This window comes from Diceros bicornis, chromosome 11, assembly GCF_020826845.1.
Source record: "Diceros bicornis minor isolate mBicDic1 chromosome 11, mDicBic1.mat.cur, whole genome shotgun sequence".
Lineage (NCBI taxonomy): Eukaryota > Metazoa > Chordata > Mammalia > Perissodactyla > Rhinocerotidae > Diceros > Diceros bicornis.
The window spans coordinates 49,095,898-49,116,706 of NC_080750.1; the positions used below are offsets into that span (position 1 = coordinate 49,095,898).

At 33.0% G+C, this 20,809-nt stretch overlaps 1 protein-coding gene and 1 long non-coding RNA gene across 5 annotated transcripts in view; one reads left to right on the top strand and one right to left on the bottom strand.

Moving 5' to 3' along the window:
* Nucleotides 1-13,867, top strand: part of LOC131411436 (uncharacterized) — a 120,557-nt gene extending 106,690 nt beyond the window's left edge. The window contains exon 3 of the long non-coding RNA XR_009221566.1: nucleotides 13,839-13,867. This is a non-coding gene — a long non-coding RNA (uncharacterized LOC131411436). The remainder of the gene's footprint in view (nucleotides 1-13,838) is intronic.
* Nucleotides 1-20,809, bottom strand: part of FSTL5 (follistatin like 5) — a 688,045-nt gene that overhangs the window by 352,996 nt on the left and 314,240 nt on the right. The gene's annotated exons all lie outside the window — the stretch shown is intronic.

The window sequence follows — 20,809 nt, forward strand, 5'->3', positions numbered from 1 at the left end:
TGAAATCTTAGTGCCCAATGTGATGATATTAGGAGATAGGGCCTTTGGGAGAAGCTTAGTTCATGAGGGTGGAACCTTCATGAATGGGATTATTGGTTTTACAAAAGAGAACCCACAGAGATCCCTAACCCTTTCTGCCATGTGAAGACATAGTGAAAAGACAGCTGGGTATGAACCAAGAAGCCCTCACTAAACACTGAATCTGCCAGTGTCATGATCTTGAACTTCCCGGCCTCCAGAACTGTAAGAAACAAATGTTTGTTGTTTATAAGCCACTCAGTCTGTGGTATACTGTTACAGCAGACTGAATAGACTAAGACAATTATGGTGACTGATATCTTTGGACTTGTGTCTGTAACTTTTCTTTGTGCTCACTCTTGTCTTATTGTCTTGTTTTTGTATGTTTTCTTTTTGGATAAATTTCATTTATTTGTTTTGTTTTTATTTCATCATTTTCCTGTTACTGATTTGGAATATATATGCTCTTTTTATTATCTTATTTTAGTGCTTGCCCTGGGTATTTTATCATACATGTTTATAATAGAAATATCTTTCATTCTTTTCTGCGTCTTTGAGAAATTTATTTAAAATTCCTTTCATTAATGGCCCAACTCTTTTATGGGATTATTATTTTACTCTCATTTTATTGGAGTCTTAAAGAGGTGATGAGACAAATGCTTAATCTCAGTTGGCTTTCTTCCATCGTGCCTTCTTAATATCTATTGTATTTCTCTATACATGCTTCTGGGGGGTAACTCAGGACTTTATCATTCATCTTCTTCTAGCATTAATTTCCTAACTGCCTTTTAAGTCTCTTTGCTTTCCATCTTGCCAACTTCAATCTAATTACTGTCAAAGTAATCTATAAATTAATATTTTCAGGTGTTTTTTCTGCTTTAAACCTTTAAATGGCTTACCACTCCTTTCTATACTAAATCCAAACAGAAACATGCGATGCAGCCCTGCTTTTCATCAGCTCACTGACTCTTCGTTTCTAGTGTAGTTATTTTAGATACTTTGAAGTTTCTGAGAGCTGGCCGCTTATTAGCTGCTCTATATCTTTTAGCAAAGATTTTGTACTATCTATTCAGCAGGGTCATGGTACCAAAAACTTATTGAACATGCATAGTAAGAATTGTTTCACTCATATTGTTTAAATGTCCATACATATAATAAAATTATTGTAAATTGGGTACTATAACATTCTGGGAATTGCTTAATGACATTCAGTACAACACTTAATTTTCCTGGAATGGTTTGTTTGTGTTAATTTGGTTTTAATCAGGTAAAACGTGACTCTTTACCACACTGGAACTATTAGCTATTCTTGTATGAAAATGACAAGTCATCTCCAAAATTAGGAACTGAAATAAATATTCAACCAAACGATTCATTCTGATAATTGTATTTCAATTATAAAGTCCATGAAACACCACTAGAAAATATGGATTTTAAAACAAAAGGTAGGTTCTGTATGCTGTTTTATAAGTACTGTGTTTATTAAAGAATTTCAGATAGATTTTTTAGTGAATGCAATGCTCTCAAGAATAAGAAGAGGCTGGCCCAGTAGCGTAGTGGTTAAATTCATCACTCTGCTTGGGTGGCCCGGGGTTCGTGAGTTCCGATCCTGGGTGCGGACCTACGCACCACTCATCAAGCCATGCTGTGCTGGTGTCCCATATATAAAATAGAGGAAGATGGGCACAGATATTAGCTCAGGGCTAATCTTCCTCAGCAAAAAAAAAAAAAAAAGAATAAGAAATTACTTTTCTCCTAAGTAGGTAAGTCTATTTGTTGGTTCATTAATATGGTATTTTTGAAGGTTTTTCTATTGGAAATATTCCAGTTATAAAGTTTCCAGGAGTGATATAGTTGAATTAAAAATATAAAAGCAGTGCAAAACACGTTAAGCTGAGATTTGAATTCTATTTTGACCCTTGATGGTTATGTCCATTATACCTTATCTATTAATAAACCTTCCAAGCAAAATATTTTACATTATTTAAAGCATAATGCCATCATCAATGTAGAAGCTAAATTTCATATATCCCTCACTGTTTATATTTCTAGTTGCCTTACATGTATTAAGCTATATGACACTAAAACTACCTAATGAGATAGGTGCTATTATTGTTTCCATATTTTAGATCAGGAAACTGTGGCACACAGAGGTTAAGTACTTTAATCAGGGTGACAGATTTAAGAAACGGTAGAGCTGAAATTTGAATTTCAGGTAATTTGGCAAAGAGTTTGTTCTACTTTACAGCCTGCCAAGTGATGGTGATCCACATTAGACCATTGTTCTAACAAACTCAATTAACAGCCTCCTGTTCCACAAACACTTCCTCTACTCTGTGAAATATAGAAACATGTCCGAAAAAAAAAAAGGAAAAAATTATTTTAGAATTAAAATGTTATCAAGCCCTATCTAATATAGATATTTTGCTGGTTAGAATTTTGCTAAGGGTTAAAAATAACAAACAATGTTCATAATAATAGGAAAAAAGTACCTAGCATTCACGGGAATATAGCAATTGAAAGCACTTAAAAAACATATCATGTTAGTATATACCAGGGGTCTCATATTGTAGCCTAAATGCAAATCTCAGCCCCAGTTGATACATAATGAATCAGAACTCTAGGTGTATGGCCCAACAATCTGTGTTTTAACAAGCTCTTCAGGTGATTTATATGAACATTCAAGTTTGACAAACACTGGATTATACTCACAACAATATAATCCAGTGATGGGGCCCATTTGAAAACATAAAAGACATCATAAAGTTTAAGTACTTTAGAGATGAGCCGAGTCTAATTTTTAGCATGGCCTAGGATGCCAAATGCAAAAGTGTTTTGTTTTAATGATCTGAGTTAATAAAGAAAAAAACATCAAAAAGATATGAACTTCTAAACTGTGTGAAATGGAAAGAAAAGTGGAAATTGCAGGGCCGGGGAGTCAGGTGGGATTTAGATAGACCAGAAACCTGAGGGATATTATAATGGGCTGTGAAGTCATTACAGTAAAACTCTAATGCAAGTTCAAAAGGGAAATCTTAGATTAGGTTGGGTATTGATATAGTATATTATTAAACGACTGTTACTAAAAGCCGAGGAGCCTGGGTTAAGAACTTATCTCCAACATCTAGTTGTGAACGTGTGAGTGAGTCATTGAATCTTTCTATGTGTTAGTGTTCTTATTTAATATAGTGATATCTAAACCTTAATCATGCATTTTTGAAATCATTAAATTATATGTGAAGAGCTCATTGCAGTTTAAGGAACATAACTAACTCTCCTCCCAAATGTTAGATTTTCCTTTTAATGTAAACAGAATACATCACCATAAATGATGAGTGAGATATGGAAGATCAAATAAAAATATTCATACTCTACTCACAAATGTTTTGGGTTAAATATAAGTGATACTAATTTGGTTTGAAGACATTCTTTTAGGATATTTTGATGTTTGCAAAGGTAAAATACATGAAAAAAATAAAAGTTTTATACCTGAACTATTTTGATAGTAGAAGCAAAGAGATGTTTTGATTCAAATTGCTTTGCTATCTATCCCTATTCTCTACCTGATATCTTATTAATATTGTCTATATTTTACTTCAATGTATGACTTGCCTGACTTCAAAGAGGAAATGGGGAAGCGAGACCAAATATATAAACAAATAACAACAACCAATTGTAATTGAATGTTTACCATGTTACAGGATCCAAAGCTGAGTATTAAAACCTTTAATCCCTGCAACTACATTATGAGATAACTATTATGTCTTTTGCATGGATGGGTAAACTATGGCAATGGGGTATTGAGTAAGTCTCCAAAAGAGATATAAGCAGTGAATACTGGAGCTGGTTTATAAAATCAGGCAGTTATACTCCAAACTCTGTGTGTTTAACCACTGTGCCATGATTCAAGCCACTTGAAATAAGGATGTTTACAAAGTAATATTGATTCATAGGCATAATAGCAATTCAAATATTGACATAACATTCAGGACATCTGTTCAAATTTAGATTACCATATCATACAGATGTAGCACAGAATGCCATAGACAGGCTAAGATTAGACTTGTTAGACTTGACTAACTGATTATTGAAATAGAGATGTCTCATCTTAAAGCGCTAATTATGCATTTTATTTTTATCACTGAGATAAAAATCTCTTTCCTTTCTTCATCCTGACTGCTTCTAAGCTAAATTTCAAGATGCAATCTCTGAGGATCCGAAAAAAGTTTATCTATTATTGTTAAGTAAATGACCCAAGAGAAAAAGCTTATGTCATAAATCTTGCCTCTAATCGTTAATTTCATTTAATGGGCTAAATATAGTAAATATTAAATAAAAACAGCCCAAGCCAGAGAGAAGCATTTATTAAGAGAAGAGGCTGAGGGGAACATTTCAATATGAAACTTATTTCCTCCTTCACAATAAAAGAACTAGAATAACTGTCACGGCCAGCAGCTTTCCCCACGGCCTGGCAATTTTCACCTTTCAATATTTATGACAAAGGACGTTTCCGAGCCCTCACATAGGCTAACTTTAAACTTTAAAAGTATCTTTAAAAAAAGAAAATCTTCCTCAAGCTGGCAGATGGAAATGAATATACAAAGACCATCTTTTTTTTCTCAATTGGGACAAAATTACTCTGATTTATTTACATCTTCAGTAATGCTAACTTTTAAGTTAGATTTTGTTGGTATAAAACTTCGGTAAATTAGAACCTGTAAGTGACTGAAATAGTAACTGGAAATTTAAGAAGTTCCTTTTTATTAAGTGTCAGTCATATTTTAATTCAGAAAATGCCACAAAAAATATTAGTTGAAAAAATGTGAGCAATAAACTGCGTAAGCATGACTATAACAGGTTGTTCTTCAGGTAGCATAAATATCTTTAGTATAAATAAATATTTTATTTAATTATCATAATAGCACAAACAATCCCTCATAAAATAACAGGATTGGTGACTACTGTGAAATATATTTTGGTCATATTTTTAAGTAGTTGATAAGTTTATCATAGTCTATTTGAATATGTTAATTTTAATTTCTTTAGATAGGAGTTTGGAAATGCTGAGAACCATTAGAAAATAATGATAAATGACAGCGGATATGTTTCATTAAGGAGCTGCAGGGATTGGTATTAGGTGACGAAATGTGCTATACTTGTTGCATTAAGGAGACGGAAAATAAATACAGCAGCATTTTTGCAGTCCCAGTTTAAAAAAAAAAAAACTTTTGTAAATATCTTAGTGTTTAGATTTTTGTTGTTCATGAATTTTTTGGAGAGAGAGCTTGCTTCTGGGAGGACAAGAATGATACACAAACCATGTATTTTCTATATGAACTATATTATTCCTTCTTCTTAATCTTTTTGTGGCTAGTCTGCAGAATAATTGGCAAATGGTAAGAGTATCATTTGGGTTTATGTATTCACTCAATGCACATTTATTTTATGAAGAAATGAATGGGGCCTGACAGCCTTTCTCAGCTTTATGCTTTTCTGGGTGTCTGGGATTTTCTTTAGAGGAAAACTTCCTCAGAGAACTACAAGAATCATTTCTGCAATATCAAGAGATACTTCTGTTTATCAATCCATGTTCCTAATCGGAAAGCAAAATCCTCTCCTCCTTCCAGACATTCTAGGTCTCAGATTTAAAATCTCTTATCCAGCAGAGTATTCAATTTTAAACATAACTGTAATCAGAATTTTCAATATGACTGATACATTCTCGTGAAACTGTAATTGAATATATCATTTTATTACTGCTATATATAAATATTTATAACTATCTTACCTAGCTAATATGGTATGTATAATAATAATAAAAAAAGCCTTTTGAGAAAAATGTCTCTGCATAGCAGGCATTCTGTCAAGTTTCTTGAACACCTGATGAGCTGTGATTGAAATGTAAGAAGAACAGATTAAAAAGAGATTCCTGTTGTGCCTCCAGTACTAATGCGCTTTCTTCTCCCCAGTAAATAAACTGCAGGATATGGCATTCTTTGAAGATGTCTTTCTCCTTGCTTGCACAGTACTCAAGGATAGAATCTTACTTTATGATGATAATCTATGACAGTGGAATAAAATCATGCAGTCATGGAAAGGTCTCATGTCTGTGTACACTTTTAAAAATATTTAGATAGTGCGCTATTCTTTACATATAAGGAAGACTATCTTGGTCAACCTTCAGTGTTTTTTGATTAGGAAAATAATGGATTCTTTGGATTCTTCCTTCACATGTGCTTGAAGATGCAACCACATCATATGTATGTTGCTTCAGTTATGTGCCTAAAATAGGTGAAGTCTTTGGTCATGAAATGGAAGAAGGTTAACTGTCCCCCATAAGAGTTAGTTCTAAGACAATGATTTTATCACTCTAGTCTAAGCATTTCTAAAATCAGCCAGTATAGAGGTACTGTGTGCGTGTGTTTGCGTATAGATAATATTTCCTGAATCTAATACAGTGAGCCCATTCATAATTTTCCAAACCAGAGAACTCAGGCAAATGATGAGACAGGCAATGCACTCAGGGGAAATGATGTGGAACTCTCACTTTGCCCTACTCCAATATCCATTCATCTGGTTAGGTAAAAAGAGATAATAAACTTCACTATATGAGCAGTTTTACTAAGCCTGTGTGTTCCATTCTTTCAAATCCCATGGCATTAATTATCTTTATTATTAGATCAATACCTAGGAGGCTCTGCTGTATTTTAAGTAAAATTTAAAGGCTGGCAGGTGCTATGTCTCAAAGAGTGTTTTTAATTCACATGTTGCTGCTGCTAGAATATAGGACAAAGAATACAAATGCTGTTATTGAAAAGAAGAACTCCATTCATATGTGGATGGGAAGATTAAAAAAATTGTTCTGTTCTATCACTAATGTTGTTTATGGTATTATTGAGTAGAAGGATGCCTCAAGTCACACTTGAAGATAGCTGAGTTGAACACATTTTGTGGCGATGGCTTGAAAATAATTTTTGAAACTTAATAATTCACTATCTGTGAAAAGTTATTTTTCTCCTATTATCAAGGTAAGAATTTACACAGAGAATTAAGGTATAAGATACATATACTGAATTCTGTGCTTTCCTGGTATCCTAGTACCTAATATATTTTACACTTGGTTTATAAATTCAAAAGTGAATTAATTTGCTGCTGTCTTGAAAAGAATGCTACATGATTTATGCATAAGGCATTCCAAAAATTACTTAAACCTTTATTCTATTTTTGTACATGGTAGTGTTCAGTGTTTATCTCTGGCTTCATGATTGATTGATTGGGTAAAATTAATCTTCTAGCATAATAAGCTTCAGAGTCATGCTTGAAATCCATCTAAAAAGAACCCATATAAATAAAACATTGGAATTTAATAGGTTGTAACTTCTTGAAGAGAAATAATATATGATCTGTATGGTCTTTTAATATCTATGAGCCTGTAAAATATTGATGATCAAATATACTGTTACTAACTTCATAATAGTCAAATTTCAGTTTTTCCAATTTCACAAATACTCATGGTGGTGAAGATGAGTTTTATTGTATCAAGTAAGTTTGCATGAATGGATGCTTTTCTATATGCAAATATACTAATCAATAATTTATAAAAAATTATAGCAATAAGATGTGTATTCATTTCCAATTGCTGTCCTAACAAATTATTACTAACTTACTTAGTGGTTTAAAATAACTCAGATTAATTATTCCACAGTTTCTCTAGGTTGGACATCTTGGTATAGTGTAATTCACCTGGGTCCTCTGCTTTGAGTTTCTCAAGACTTAAATCAAGGTATCAGCTGGGTTGCGTCCCTTTCTAGAAGCTCTAGGGATAAATCCACTCCCAAGCTCATGCAGGTTGTTGGGCAAATTCCGTTCTCGAAATTATGGGACTGAATTTCCTTCCTGTCACCGTTAGCTTCAAAGGCCTCTCTGTGGTACATGCATGGCGGCCCCTACGTCTCAGAACCAACCATGGCACATTAAAGCCATCTTATCCTTCAAATCTCTCTGAAGTTCCCTTCTACTGCTTTTATCTGACTTCAGCAGGAGTAAACGCTCTGCTTTTAAGGGCTCCTGTGATTAGTTAACTCCATCCAAATAATGCAGAGTACTCTCTCCACCTTTAGGTCCCTAACCATAACTATATCTTCAATGTTCCTTTTGCCATATGATACAACATATTAACCAATTCCAGGGATTGGAATGTGGATAACTTTGGGTGTGGGGAACAGTATCTGCCTGCCACAGATATTTTTTTGGTTATTTTACATATCTTATTTTTTTCACTATTGAATTATTTCAATTATATTTTATTTTTAAACTCTAATTACTCATTGATGTTCACTGAAAATATTATGTGCCAAAATATACACTGAACAGTTCCTCATATGACCAAATATTTTCTGTACCATCATCATTTTTATACAAAGTGAAAAACAGTTATCATACTTTCCCTATTTATGAGCTAATTCTTAAAAATATGGGTGGATTTCTATAATCTTTTAAATAAAAATCAATAGCTATTTAATAAGGATTTGTTGAGTGGCACAGATGGCTAGAGGGTTTGGAAGAGGTGTGCTTAATGTAAATTTCAAAAATTGAATGCAGTTTCTTAATAAAGAAAAAAGTTAATTGTGCATTCAGTTAATTGTCAGATGATACTGAAGAGGAAAGTGTAGTCAATTATGAAGGGATGCTTAGGACATTTTCTAAATATCTGACATTTTCCAAATATAGAAATCTTAAGATCCATTGACTCTGAGGTGGTCAAAGGAAGGTTTTAGAGGTCACTCCTAACCCTTACAGTATATAGATATTGTCAGGTGCACAGCACTGTTGTAGCACTTTGTACACATTAACATTTAATCCTAAAAAGCTCTATGAGGTAGGTATAATTGTTACACTACATTTTATAGATGAGGAACTAAGCCAAAGAGAAATTAAGAGATTTATTCAAGTTATACAATAATTAATGGTAGCACTTGGATAAACACTCAACATTAAGTTATGCAAAATATTGCTGTGGAGTACATTTGTATATGTGTCCATTTCTCCCACTGCCATACCACTGTTGGTCATATAGTTCATCAAGGACTCAAAGAAGGGTCAAGAGTAGTTGGATGAAAAAAAAGAGAGTGTCAATTCAAGCGAGGAGTGCTTGAAATAGAAAAGTATTCAACAGTAAAGGGCAGATATGAGTCTAAGTAAGAAAAGGACTTAAAAGGGCTGTCAGACATAGAAAGAAGCAAATCATTGACTTAAACATGCCTTAGAATAGTGGGAGTAAGGCGAAATTGCAGTTAGTTAGCACCTGAGTTGATTAGAGGCAAGAAAACAGTAGAGATTGGCTATGAGAGGGGTGAAGAGAGTTTGGTAGTCAGGAGAGGTGGGTTCAGGGGAGATCTCATATATATTTTATACACTATAGATTATATACATATAATGATAGACACATTGATATGTTTGATTGTTAATGGGAAGAAGAATAGAAGAAATTAAAGTTAACAAGGGATAGAGTGATGAGTAAAGAATATGAAAAACCAGAAAGGGGTGTAAGCTTGGACAGAGAAAGAGGAATCATGCTTGGGTTACAGGAATATCTTGTATTATAATAGCAGGTAATTAGAAGCAATGGGTCGGGATACAGGCTAATCAGCTGGTTTAAAGGCATAAAATTGATGACAATGATTTTCATTTTGAATGATAAATCAAGGCCATTTACTAAGAGTATCTGAAGAAAAAGGAGTTACTGTGGAGTATGGAGATAGAGATGACTTGGAAAATGTAGAAGCATTGTCAGGCAGAATTCATATTGAAGTTGTGGCTGAATTTGTGGTGGTGTTATTTTGCAGGATTTGTGATTCTGTGCAGTGTAAGTGTCAGCAAACATTTTCTATAAATGTCAGATGGTAAAATTAGGATTTGTGGGTCATAGTTCTCTAGAAACTTCTCAACTATTGTTTTAACCTGAAAGCAGCCATAGAAAATACATAAATAAATGGCCATGGTTGTGTTACAACAAAACTTTATTTGCAAAAATAAGTGGGGGGCTGGATTTAGCCCATAAGCCATAGTTTGCAGACTATTGCTCTGTGGGAATGTATATCCATTTAGTTGTAGACAAGGAAGCAGAAACTTGTATTGCCCTTGAGTAGAGTTTGCCATTCAGTGGACAGAATGGGCAATAAGACGTGGAGTTTGAGAATATAGGCAAAATAGTGCTTGAAGTGCTGAACCATGTTGGATGGACTATGCGGGAAACGAGAGCTAGTTAAATCAGGATGATAATATACAGGAAGAAATTAAAGGAATCAAAAGGCAAAGAGGACAAATAACACGTGTTGGGAGTTATTGAATAGAATAAAGGAAAACAAAAAGAACTAGATGAGATAGAGTATAGAAAAACCAGACTATAGCAATTTTCTGTGTATGTAAATTAGAAAATGAATTATATTTTTTGTAAAGGAGAAGAAAATAATCCAAGTGATATAATCTTCAGAAAGATTGATAGGAAATTAAAATAATGTGAGCAGACAATAATAACAGTGATAGATAGATGGCAGATAGATAGATATAGATCATTGATAAGATAGATAGATAGATAGATAGATAGATAGATAGATAGATAGATAGAAGTGATGATAACAAAGTAAAAAATTGCACAGAGATTCCTCAAAAAATTGAATATAGAAATTCCATATAACCCAGATATTCTACTTCTGGGCATATACTCAAAAGAAATGAAAGCAGAGACTCAAACAGATATTTGTATACTTATGTTCATAGTAACATTATTCACAATAGCCAAAAGGTGGAGACAACTCAAGTATCCATCAATGGATGAACGGATTAACAAAAAGTTGGGCTTTTACACCGTATTCAAATATTAACTCCAAGTGGATCAAAGACGTAAATGTAATACCTAAAACTATAAAAATCGGAAGAAAACGTGAAAAATCTTCATGATATTGGATTTGCCAATGATTTCTTGGATATGACACCAAAAGCATAAGCAACAAAAGTAAAAATAGATAAATTGGACTATATCAAAATTAAAAACATGTGCATCAAAGAACACAATCAATAGAATGAAAAGGTAACCTATAGAATGGGATAAAATAGTTGCAAATCAGGGGCTGGCCTGGTGGCGTAGTGGTTAAGTTCGCACACTCTGCTTTGGCGGGGCTGGGGTTCGCAGGTTCGAATTCCGGGCGCGGACATATGCACTGCTCATCAAGCCATGCTGTGGTGGCATCCCACATACAAAATAGAGGAATATGGGCACAGATGTTAGCTCAGAGCCAATCTTCCTCAGCAAAAAGAGGAGGAAGATTGGCAACAGATATTGGCTCAGGGCCAATCTTCCTCACCCCCAAAAATAAAATTTGCAAATCATATATTTAGTAAGGCGTTAATAGCCAGAATTTATAAAAACCTCCTAAAACTCAACAACAACAACAAAAATAAATGGCAACTAGACTTCTGGTGGTGAACACAATGCAGTCTATACAGAAGTTGAAATGTAATGCTATACATCTGAAATTAAAAAGAATATATATGTCTTTTACAAGGGTTGATATTTGAATATATCCACTGATCAATATGACAGTGATGAAGCTGATTTAAATTGTATTAAAGTTTTAAAAATTGAATTTTAATAAAGAAAATTAAGAACACACAAAAAAAACAGAGAAAAGAATTGAACAGACATTTCTTCAAAGATATACTGATAGCCAACAAGCATATAAAACGATGCTCAACTAACTAATCATTAGGGAAATGCAAATAAAAACCAAAATGAGATATCACCTCACACCCATTAAGATAGCTACTATATAAACACACACAGACAAAAGTTGCAGCCAGGATATAGAGAAATTGGAACTCTTGTGCACTGTTGGTGGGAATGTAAAATTGTGCAACCTCTACGGAAAATGGTATGAGAATGGCAGTTCCTCAAAAAATTAAAAATAGAACTACCATATGATCAAGCAATTCCAGTTCTGAATATATATCCAAAAGAGTTGAAAGCAGTGTCTCAGAGATACTTGCAGCATTACAGACAATAGTCAACAGGAGGAAGCAGACCAAGCATCCATAGATGGATCAATGGATAAACAAAATGTGGCATATACATACATTGGGATATTATTCAGTCTTAAAAAGGAAAATAATTCTGATACATGCTACATCATGGATGAGCTTCGGAGATATTATGCTAAGTGAAATAGCCAGTCACAAAAGGACAGATGTTGCATGATTCCACTTATACGTGGTACTTGAAGCACTCATGCTTATAGGGACAGAAAATAAAATGATGGTTACTGGAGGCTGGGGGAGAGGGTAATGGAGAATTAGTGTTTAATGAGTATAGAGTTTCAGTTTGGGAAGACGAAAAAGATGAATAAGACCTGGAGATGCATGGTGATGCTGGTCATACAGCAATGTAAATGTACTTATGCCACAGAACTGTACACTAAAAAACGGTTAAAATAGTAAATTTTATGCTATGTATATTTTACAACAATAAAAAAGGAATTCCATAGAGTCAAATATTTTGATCACTGATTAATAGGCTCTGAAGTTAGGATACATAGGTTTGAGTCAAAATTTTATTGCTTACAAATGGGTGAAACTGGACAAGTCAATTAGCCTCTCTAAGACTCTATTGCTACATTTGTAAAGGAGAATAATATTAAAAATTAAAACATGATGGTATTGTGAGCTAGAATGAGATAATATGTATGAAGTACTTAGCACAACTAGCGGCACATAGAAAGAAATCAATAAAAATTAATTATTATTGCTTTATTACTATTATTATTATTTTAAGTTTCTGAGTCTAAGATGAGTAGAATGATAAAACTGTTAAAATAATTAGAGAATGCAAGAGGATAAACATGAGTGTTTTATATATAAGAAGATAGCCCTAGAGATGAGTGTATCCACTTTTGAGTAGTCAAGAAAGAAAGATATAGCAATGTCTAAAGGGAAATTGGAAATTCGAGACTAAGGTGTAAAAGTTCCTGACCAGAGACATTAATTTGGTAGTTGTCATGGTAAAATATTTCCATTCCCTATAAAGCTAGAGTGTATAGAAAGACAGAAATAGATTATGACATCTAATTCTACTACCAATGGATATGTTACTTAAAGTATCAGTGAGAAAGATAAGATTTACTTCATAACTTTCTTCTAAAATTAATTTATATGTTTAATTATAACAATATTAATCAATATATAATTTATATAATATAATAACAACAGTAATTTATACAAACTCCTTAACATATAGAAGGTATTTAGACATTGTAGCTATAGCAAAAATAGCTATAAGTATCGACATAGAAGTTATATCTAAGCACTCAATAATATAACAAAAGCAACAACAAAAAAGGCACCACCACCACCAAGAATAGCATTTGAAGGCATGGAGCACTCACTATGTGACTGTGTCAGCCCTGTCCTAAACATTCCACTTGAATTTTTTTCTCTAATCTTCCAAAACTTTTGGACCTATTTTTACTATCCTCTGCCATTTTTGTAGACTGATAATACCAAGCAACTAAATAAAGAGGGGATGAGAAATGTGGGCAGCATCTTGGAGAACATCTTTTTTGTGATGGAAAGGAACAGTGAGGGGCACAAGAGGACTCCAAGAAGGAACAACTACAGCGCCCACAGGAGGACCAAACAAGCACAATTTCACTGAAGTCAAAGCGGGAGAGAGTGAAACATATATGAACCATGTGATTCTTCTTGGCAGGATGATCAAATTATAAAATTATTTTATGATGAGATTTTAAGAATGTTTTCTTTTCTTGTAGATGCCAAGCATTTGAATTATTGAGTGACTTGTACGTTGTGACAGCATTATAACAGACTTTCTATATATACTACAGTTGACTCTAAAGTTCCCTCACTCAGCTTTTGCTGAGACTAGCTAAAGAGTTAATCTTAAAAATGACTCTACTAAGAAGGGAGTGAATTGTGCATAGTGTACAATACGTCTGAAATCACAGAGATGAAACCACAAATGAAATGTTGACCTGAAATCCTACTCGATGTTCAAATCAAGGCAGGGCTTGAAAAAATAAAAATATGTTATTAATCATGGCTAATCTACAAAACCACTGAAAATACAATACTATACTGAGGTGCCACTATTCTGCTGTAAATCAGCAATTTTCATACACAACGACTCATCTAAATATTTAACGTTACATACAATGTGCCTTAGCATCAAATATTTATCTTAGGAATTAAATATAAACATAGAATTTATCTAAAATAAATAAATATTTCCAGTGGGCTCTCAGGTCTGCAGCACTGAACACAAGATATTCTGAGGATGGCTATTCCTAAAACTACTAGTAAATTACTAGTACTAAAATTACTTCTAGTACTACCATATGAGTATTTGTAAATAATTGCTTATGTGTTGAAGTAATACTTAACAATGACCGCAGAAAATATTTGAATATAATATAAATATCAATAAGAAATATTTCTCTCTTGGAATCCTAGGACCTCTATATTAAACTACATAAAATGGCAACATAGCTGAAAATTCAATCGATATTGTAGAGATTTGTTCCTCAACTTTGTTTTAGGCAACATTAGTTCTACAAAATATTAATAGATGTTTCATTAAAAAAAACACAGTTTGTGGGACAAACATAATTGGGAAATATTGAAGCAAACATCTGTAAAGAGATTTTTAGACCTTTTAAAAAGGCACTATGAATTTTCAAGAAAGGATCACATAGATACAGCTTTCTCCAATTTCTTTGATCACAGAGTCAGTGTATAAGTACTATGGAGAAGTGGCTAGGAGCTGAACTCTAGGACCACATTGATGAGACGAAGTCCAGCTCTGCCATTGTTTAGGTGTGTGACTTTGTGCAAATTGCCTAACTTCTCTGTGTCCCAATTTTCCCAACTAAAATTAAGGAAAAAACACATAAAAATAAAAGAAACAAAAAACCGTCTCATGAGGTTCTAATGAAGACTAAAAAATATTTTGAGGATCTAAAGTAGTATCCGACACATAGGAAGTCCCCACTAATAATTGAACGTTGTTACAATGTGCTATGAATTGAATGTTTTTACCTTCCCTCGACCAAATTCCTAAATTGAAACCCTAATTCCCAACATGATGGTATTTGGAGGTGGGGCCTTTGGGAGGTAATTAGGCAATCAGAATGAAGTACTCATGAACGGGATTAGTCCTCTTAAAAAAGAGAAAGAGGGGCCAGCTCCGTGGCCTAGTGGTTAAGTTCGGCACTCTGCTTCGGTGGCCCAGGTTTCAGTTCCCTGGCACGGACCTACACCACTTGTCAGTGGCCACATTGTGGTGGCAATGTACGTACAAAATAGAAGAAGATTGGCATGGATGTTAGCTTATGGTGAATCTGCCTCAAGCAAAAAAAGGAAGATTGGCAACAGATGTTCTCTCAGGGTGAATTTTCCTCAGCAAACAAAAGGGAGAAAGAGACACAAGATCTTTCTCTCTCTCTCCCTCTCTCTCTCCCTCTCTTTCTCTCCACCATGTGAGGCTACAGCAAGAAGGTGGCTGTCTGCAATCCAGGATGTGAGCTCTCACCAGACACCAGATCTGTTGGCATCTTGATCCTGGACTTTTCAGCCTTAGAACTGAGAAATAAATATTTGTTGTTTAAGTTACCCAGTCTATGGTATTTTTGTTATTGCAGACCCAAACTAAGACACTATGATTCCTCAGAGCACATCTAAGGAGCGGTCTACTAAAGGAAACTTTGTTTTAGCACATTTCACCACTATCACATTCTACATTTTCAGCGATATTAGCCCAGCCTTTGTTACTCCTCAGGCTGCTCAATATGGGTAGTTGAGTGGGCATTTTATTGAGTGAGCATAGAGTGAATCTTTAGGTGTAAGGAAATAATTTCATTCAAATTAGATACCAAAGCAGATCAAAAAGGATTCTGTTTTAGAAGTATTTTGAGCCAGTAAGAAAGTTCTCCTTAGATCAGTAATACTGTTTAGATGAGTCATGGACTCTAACAGGTCTTTTGACAGGATTAGGGGAGTTGAGGATATGAGACTAGGGAAGATTCTTTAGAATGGAATAAGGCCAAGCTAAGACCACATTCAATAAATATGCTAAACTGTGAATAATTAAAAGATTTACATTTAATAAAATATTATTACAGGCAGCAAGTTGTAGTGAAAAGTGAATGTATAACTCAGAATCAGCCACTTACTTAGGAAGAGATCTCGGAAAAGTTGCTTAATTTCTTTGCATTGTAACTTTGAGTTTGAGGTTGTTGTGAAAACGGCTAGCTGATGTTTCTCCTCTGGGAACCCTCAACATTTTGTGGGTTATGCACCAGTACACTGTATAGCACAGGCTTACTTTTCAAAAGTAGAACATCTCTGGAAACTGAAATTTTTGGCTTTGGTATTTTATCTAAATGACCTCCTTAAAAAATCACTTCTGGCATAGTGCAGAGAAGACAGTGTATTCTAATTACACATAACTATAATTATGGTTATTTTATTATTCTATATCAGGAATTGGGAATTACAAAAAAAAAAGTTTTTGGCAAGATCTCTGACCATTACAAAATTGTAAATGAAAAGAAAGTTCAAGTGTAAGGCATATCTAATTTTAGTTCTGCCACTCTTTTTAAATTTTCATTGAATAAGAAATGCATATTCTATCTAAAAAACCTAGTCAATAAAGAAACTTGTCTCTGTGTGATGAAGAGTTAATGAAGGAGTGAAATGGAAGAAACAGATCAACAAGTGAATGAGTAAGAAAGGAGAGAGGATTAGAAAAAGAGCAAATGATATTGAAAGAAAGAGAAAAAAAGTGAGAGAAGGAAAGAAAGTGAAAAGTTTGGGGAAGAGAAAGACAGACGGGTGAAGACATAAAGATGTACGAAGATGAATAGAAGGAAGAAAGGAAAAGAGAGAGAAGATAGAGACAGGTAAGAATCATGAAATTAAGAGAATTAGCATGTACATAAGGCATCAGTGCATTTGCTGCCTTATGAAAGTCTGATTAAATAATGAATACTGAAGCCTTGAATCTCTAGTCAAGTTACTACCTGAAGTTCTCCAAATAAACTCTAGCCAAGAATGTACTGCTATAATTCATGGATCAAATCCAAGGAAAAACTCAAACTAGCCTGAAAAGGACATTGTTTAGCTCACTTCTTGATACATTATTGCTTTTACTGTTTTTTAAATATTTGGACTGATTCTTTAACGTCATATAATACTTTAAATGTGTATATGCTCCAGGAACCGTTTCTACAGGACAGCTTGGAAACAGGAGAAAACTTGTCACCTTTCCCTTTAGGTTGCAGTCAACTCATGGAAGCGTGAATGGAAACATTTATGTTATTTTTGTTTGCATGTGGCATTGGGTTTTAAAGCTAAAATGCTTCCCACCTCTGGCTTAAAATGTTGAAATGTTTCCCACGTCAAAAGCCTTAAATTTAGTGCAATTTCTCATGTCCTGCTGGCAAAAATTTAAAAGTTTGAGCCACTTATATATTTTATATTTTATCTTCTTTATTGGATAGACCTTTATTACTTCTTCAAGATGTGATAGTATTTTCCTTATACTATGGAATATTTCAAAGCAAAAAGAAGATACAGCCCTGACTTCTGTGTGTTTGTAAGATTTACCTTGCAAGTGACTAGTATTCATCCTAGCATAGATACTAACTATACATCCGTAGGATAATGTAGTACTATTTGAATTTCATTTTGTAAATATAAGGTCTACTGTTGCAGGTAATCATGGCTATCATTTAATAAATAAATCAAAAAAGAATTTAAAAAGTTATTTGTTTGAATCAGTTGTAGGTTATATCTGATAATGTATCTTTTCAAATTCTCCATATTAACCTTCAAGGTTAACAAGTTCATATCTATTTCTAAGCTCTTAAATGTATTTTAAAATTTAATTTCAAAGCATATTATTTTATTTGTCTATTTATTCTTAAATAATAATACACAGTATAATATATAAATATTGGATACTTTAAATTGAATGGTATAAACAGAATACTGTTGACAATATCATATGATAGATAAGAATAATTTCAGCTGGTATTTATTTACATGTATCTGGAAAATAATATGTTGCCTCTTTTCATTGATAGCATAGCCACTTGAAGATAAAGATAATTTTAATTATGTAACTATTTATACCCTAAGTATAAAAATAGCCATCTCATTATATATTATTCTATATACAGAAAAATATTGTCTAGAATTTTAACCCCATGAATACTGGCAGCCATTTATTGCACTTTTTAATTTTGTTACTTTGGCAATTTGTCCCCAAACAAGATCTATTTATCACTTATATTCATCCTAATACAAGTGATTGTTTATTCAGCTGCCCAAATAAATTAAGTCAATACAGTTACCTAACTAGGGTTATTAAAAATAACTTCCTAACTAGAAGTCTTTTTATAGTACATTGTTATTTCAAATCTGAATGGTTTCATCATCGTTGAAAAGTTGATATTTGCAGCAAATAATTTAGGATATTCCTTTGCAATCTATTTTCTCACTGAATTTCGTTATGTTATTGGTTTGCTATAATTACTTCATATACTTATTGAATAGTAGTTCATTCAATGTATCAATTTAAGTAATAGAAAATAAGTCAATGGAAGTCTTCTCTCCACCTGCACCAAGAACTTAGAAATAAGGGGAAAAAAATGGTGTCTTGAAAGCAGGTGCTTTTGTTGAAACAGCAGCTGACATAGAACACACTTAAACACGTGCAACACTAGGAAATTGTCATCAGTCCTGGGGGTTAGATTAATTTGAATCACTTTCTTATAGATGAACCCACTGAGATGCAGTGGTAAATCAGATAATTGAACTCTCAGGGTAGTCTCAGACTCTGGACCCTGGCAAAAAACTGAGGTAATGGCACATAGTCAGGCCATCACTCACTTCTACACTGATATAGACATTTGTTAACATGCAGGTTGAGACTGGTACCTATGTGAAATTTTTTTCATATCTGGGCCTTATAGAATATTTAATTCTTTTAATTAATTTTAATTAATTAATTAATTTTAATGAACACTATACATTTAACTATCTATTTATTGGGTATAAACGGAAGTTTAAATAAGATTTTGGCATTAACGCTTCAAACTTAATTTCCTTAGTTTTATATCTTTATGTTATAAAAACTCAAGTAGCAATTGAAGTATTTAATGGCCTGGAATTGAGAACCTCAACTTAGTTCTACAATGATGAAATGAGGCAACTGATTGAAATTTCCAAACAGGAAGATTATTTGTATTCTCATTTTTGCAAAGTATTTTTAGCGCTTCTTAGTAGTTTTATTTTTTTCTTAAGTGTTTAATACTATTTTTAAAATACAATTTTCAAGTTTTATGGAAATTTTAATGATGATGGCCACATAATATACCTGAAAATTGAATGTGAAAGACAGTGCGTGTGGGTGTTTGCCCATGCACACACGTGTGTGTTTACTTTTAGATGAAAAGGTCTGGGGTCATAAGTATTTTCAAATTATTTCAGTTTTCTCAAGTAATTGGATCTTAGTTTGCATTGTAAATCTTGAGGTAACACATTACTTTACCAGTAAAGGAATAATCCCTTTTTCTTTGAGGGACTTCTAAGTGTATTTTGAGCTAATGGGATTTAATCCAAAAACTAAAGAACTTCTGCTCAGTAAGTACAACAATGTAGCTTTGCTATATGATTTTTGTTATCTATTGATAGGTACCTTGTTTTTATCTGTTTACTTATTATTTTTCCTGGATCTATTTGGCTTCCCAAGAAAACTGTAACTTTCTTACATGCTGGGACTTAATTTTTGAGGGGAACCACTTTGAGTAATTACTTTGTTTCTCACACTCTCAAGGCTTAATAAAAGCTTTATTTAGTGATGAAAAGCAAAAAGAAATACATATGCTGAAATAAAGAAAAATTTATAGAACAATTTAACCATTCTAAATATTTATGCCTATGGCATATATGCATTCATTTGCCTACTGCAATAAAACGTACTATTAACCTTACTTTTCTGTGTCTTAATATATGAAGTAATGTGTATATCTAATAAGAATTACCAAGTTGATGTTTTTGGTGATATGCATTTCTTTGAGTTTCATTATAAGAACTGAAAGACTAGAATTTTTCAATATTCATGGAGAGTTAAAAATGTCTATTGGAAATAGACAAGAGCTTTCTTTGTAAAATAACTTAGCAAACAACAGGCAATTTGTTTACTGAGTTGATTCCTTTTATTTTATGTAGTAATAGTCAAACTATTTATCTGAGGTTTTATTTTATATAACCACCATAAAGAGGGCTTACAGTTTCTCAAAATTAATCTTCAGTTTCCAGTTTTCATTATCTACTGACCTCTCTGTGGATTTCAAACATTCCAAAATGCTGTATTTGCATTTTGATATATGCATAGAGTGTGACCTTTTTAGCAAAGGTACATCAATCAAATATACTGTAATTTATTTCAAGCTGTTATATCAGATGGAAGGAAATTTTGGACTAGAAAAGAAAATCCAAAATGAGTTTTGATCATTTAAAAATACATTTTCTCTAGGCAATCTCCTTTGAAATGTAAGTATAAATAACGTATTCTAATAAAGTTGTCATGAGAAATATATGATTTAATCAGACTCTTCAATAATAGTAATTTAGAGGCTAATTTAGTTCACATCTTCTGAGTCAATTATTTTTTAAAAATATTATATCTATATCAAAACTGATGATATTTTGGAATTTT